This window comes from Oxyura jamaicensis, chromosome 2 (genome assembly GCF_011077185.1).
Source record: "Oxyura jamaicensis isolate SHBP4307 breed ruddy duck chromosome 2, BPBGC_Ojam_1.0, whole genome shotgun sequence".
Lineage (NCBI taxonomy): Eukaryota > Metazoa > Chordata > Aves > Anseriformes > Anatidae > Oxyura > Oxyura jamaicensis.
The window spans coordinates 152,659,073-152,662,815 of NC_048894.1; the positions used below are offsets into that span (position 1 = coordinate 152,659,073).

At 36.1% G+C, this 3,743-nt stretch overlaps 1 long non-coding RNA gene across 1 annotated transcript; it reads left to right on the forward strand.

Annotated features, from left to right (window-relative positions):
- Nucleotides 1-2,756: 2,756 nt before the first annotated feature.
- LOC118163203 lies at nt 2,757-3,370 on the forward strand. Its single transcript, XR_004748913.1, has 2 exons — nt 2,757-2,858; nt 3,291-3,370. It is a non-coding gene; the product is annotated as an uncharacterized LOC118163203 (long non-coding RNA).
- The last annotated feature ends 373 nt before the right edge of the window (nt 3,371-3,743 follow it).

Here is a 3,743-nt window from a genome sequence, read left to right on the forward strand (position 1 = left end):
TCTTAGTGGCAGCTGATCCATGGTAACCCCCTAAGTAAAACTTCTTAGCCTTAGATAAAGATGGAAGATATTTTTGTTATACTATATTCCTTTCCTTCTGTTTATCTGCTTTTCTGTCTAATGCCTACCAAATGGGGAGTTTTCAAAACTCGGCTATTGTGAAATAACTGTGGTTAGAATGGCAGCTTGATCCTTTGGTATGTTTTCCAGGAATTTCATGTTCAGATACCTTTAGACAACACCTGTAATGGTCCTAAATTTGCATGGTGTCTCCTGAAACTGCAATCCATTACTTCTTTATGTCTGAAAACTCAATAGCAGTAATTTGAATATTTTGAAGAGTATTTAGCATTTTACTATATTTATGTCAGAGGTTCCTCATACCCTCCTGCCCTGAAAATTCTATACTGACAATTATTATCAGAACACTAATTTATTCAAGAAATTGGATAGTTGTTAGAAAATTAACTACCACTTTTTTTCTTCCTCTTCTGTAACTGAGGATATTACCAAAGGAAGTGAGTGACCAAACTGTCATTGTAATCTGAAGCAGACCCAGACAGTACAGTCTTGAGGGTACTCAAACCTAATTCAGAGACAAATGTAATATCAAAGTGTCATGAGAAGGATGTTATGCCTTGCCACTTTGCTTCTTTAAGACTTACGCACCTAGAAAGAGGGATGTTAATGTTTTTAAATGAGAATTCAAAGTTTTTTGTTTGTTTGTTTTTTTACTTCAAATATCTTTGCAGCCTCCAAATAGACGCTAGTCTGACATAAAGCCAGCTCCAGCTCTACTCAATTTCCATCTTCCCTTGGAATTTATTGATACAGACCAACTCAAAGAAAATTCACTCCACCTGAATTAAGAATGGAAAAAAAGAAAACCATGCTCACTTTAGTTCAGGACTTAGAGGAATGACGACAGAAGCCAGAAGAAAAATTGCTTTGTGTTTCTGTCTTCAGCTTGTTAGAATATCCACAAAATTCGACTGTATACAAAAAGAAATACCCCTAACACACCGTTACAGCTTTACTCTATGGATGACATTTCAAAATCCTTCATGATAATGTCACAGAGAATTTTCTGACTGGTGTACTGCAGTCATCACACAAAGAAAGATTTCTAAAGAAATCACAAAATAAAAAAAACAATTACCTTTTCAGTTTTCAAGGGGAAACATTTTACATCAGTTTGCGTTAACACATGAGACATTTCAAGCCATCTTCATAAATCTTTTTCCAGTATCACAGTGGTCAATAAAACTAAATGTGACCTTGTGCAAAATGTGCTAGATTTTAATTACAATGGGGCTATGTGTTAGATTAGGGCTAAATGTATTACACTGTCACCCAATATGCCAAACCTGGCAAACACAGCAATACTGGGCCTGCATCTCTTTCTTTTTTTTTTTTTTTTCAATCTGTATCATTGGCCTGGAGCCCGATGCCTGAAGCTTTAACTTTTATTTATTTATTTTGCCTTCTTGGATGTGAATAGGTTGAACACCACAATATTGCACTATCTATCAGAAAGTGTTTGTGTGTATGTGTGTGCATTCAGTAATCCTGATATCTGCTTTTGCGTGTCCGATAACATTTGTTGTTTTTTTCTCTTTCAGTCCAAAAATGATCAAACCTTAATCTGTACTTTATAAACCCATTATACGTGCATATACCCCCTATTTCATATATCTTAAAGATTTGCATGTTCATGCAGTGATGAAGCTATAATACATATGTATGGAATGCTACATAGCATTGCAGCAAATTGCTACGTATTTTGCTAGATAAAATATTACTGTTAGAATTTGCTGCATGAAAGCTTAAGTATTTCATAGATGTGACAGTTTTAGAGCTTCTTTTATGAAGGTCTGGAGGATTGTTTTCCTGGAAGATTTTGGAGAATGGAGAGGACCAGAGGAGGATAGGTGGGGAGGAATTGTTTAATGAATTATTAGGCAAACTGCCATGGAAGTCTTGGGAGCAGTTGGTGTGAATCAAAATAACCTGGAATAAAAAAAAAAAAAAAAAAAAATCCTTGCTCTGACAGAGTGAGTGCAATTCTCTTGGGCATCTCATCATTAGATGTTTGAGGTTAGGCAACTCAATCCTGTAAATATTATGTGGAGGGAAACAAACAAACAAACAAAAAAAAACACAAACAAAAACAGCTTATTATGAGAAACCTAAAAAAACCCCAATCAGGTTTTAGGAAAGAGTTGGTTGTTAAGAGTATTGTACTTCTGCTCAAGTCTGCTAACTCTTGATGTGGTAGTACAGATTCCTCAATCTGTTTGTTGTTCATGTTACTCATGAATGAAATAGGATCAACAGAAACACAGAACCCATTATATATAATGAAATAAAAGTACAGAGAAAATGAGTCGGTTAGGGGCTAGTAGAGTGGACTGGAATATTATTTCTGAAAGAGACTTAGTTTTCAACAGGCAGTAAATTGATCCACCTTTAATCTCCTCTGCATTCTACCTAAAATAAACAAGGCTAATAATAATACATCTCTCCCTCCTCTTCTCCCTTGACTGCTTGGATTATCACTCTCCATATAATGCCAAGTGAAAGAAGACCTTAATTTTGGACTGAAACTGTAACTTTACTAGATTACAAATAATTTATAGCAGCTCATTCTTCTGCCTTCACCTGGCTTCCTCCCACAGCCAAAAATAATTAGAAAGTAATTAAGCCATCAAAAGCAATGCAGAAATAAATTACAGTAAATTAAGCTACTAGATAACTGGTAAGAGAGTCTCAATCACTGTAGGAGTTAGGGGCAGAAGAGGGAAGCAAAAATGATTATTTTGGTAAAGGATCCCTGGTGAATTTAATGTGAAGCAATGGTATGTCTTATGTGAGATGTCTGTAAAAAGAATTGTAAAATATACCCAAATAAACAAACTAAATACCAACCAACTCATCAGCTGTACAGTAGTATGAGAGAAAGTTTACCTGAGGGGCTCATTTGCCTTTTTTTTTTTTTTTATCTTTCCCATCCCTGTATTTCATCTAATTTAAACTTTTTTTTTTTTTTCTTTTTCTTTTTCTTTTTCCCTGAGCTTTGATAAGCCTGTTCCTGATCTCTCCAAAGCTATTCTTTCTGAGAGAGGGAAAGGACAAGTTTGGGAGGAGGGAGGAAGTTAAGGGAAGATGTATTGAGTGAATTTTAAGATGATAAAACCAACTCACCTTTATAATGCAAGCATGAATGGAGGGGAGAATACATTTTTAATTGATCACTTTTTTTTTTTTTTTTTTTTTTCCCTCCTTACTAGGTTTGAGACAGATGAGTAAATGCCTATTCAGATCAGGATAGAGAAAGTCACATCAGAAATACAGAACATTTTCATCAAAATCCCAGTCTTCTTCTGTCACAGTTTATGAGAGTTTCTAGTTGGCTCTTCTCCAGAGTTTTGTCCCAACCTCATATAACCATACGATTCCTAGCACCCCAGAGAGGATCTTATGCTCAGTCTTAGGTTCAGTGGCTGTTTCAGCTCAAGCTTTTCAATGTGAAAGCAGTGCATATGGCCGTGTGCCAGGATCCCTCTTTCTCTTCCTACCACTTTACTCTGCTCAGAGACTTAGTGAAAGGTTTACAATTCTCCATGGCATAATGGAGTTCTCAGGTGGTGTAAAGCTTCATGCCCAACTCTCCCACCAGCTGCTTTTCTGCGCATCACTGAGGGAGGGAAGAAGGAAAAGAGATGAAGTGGAACCTGTGCTCT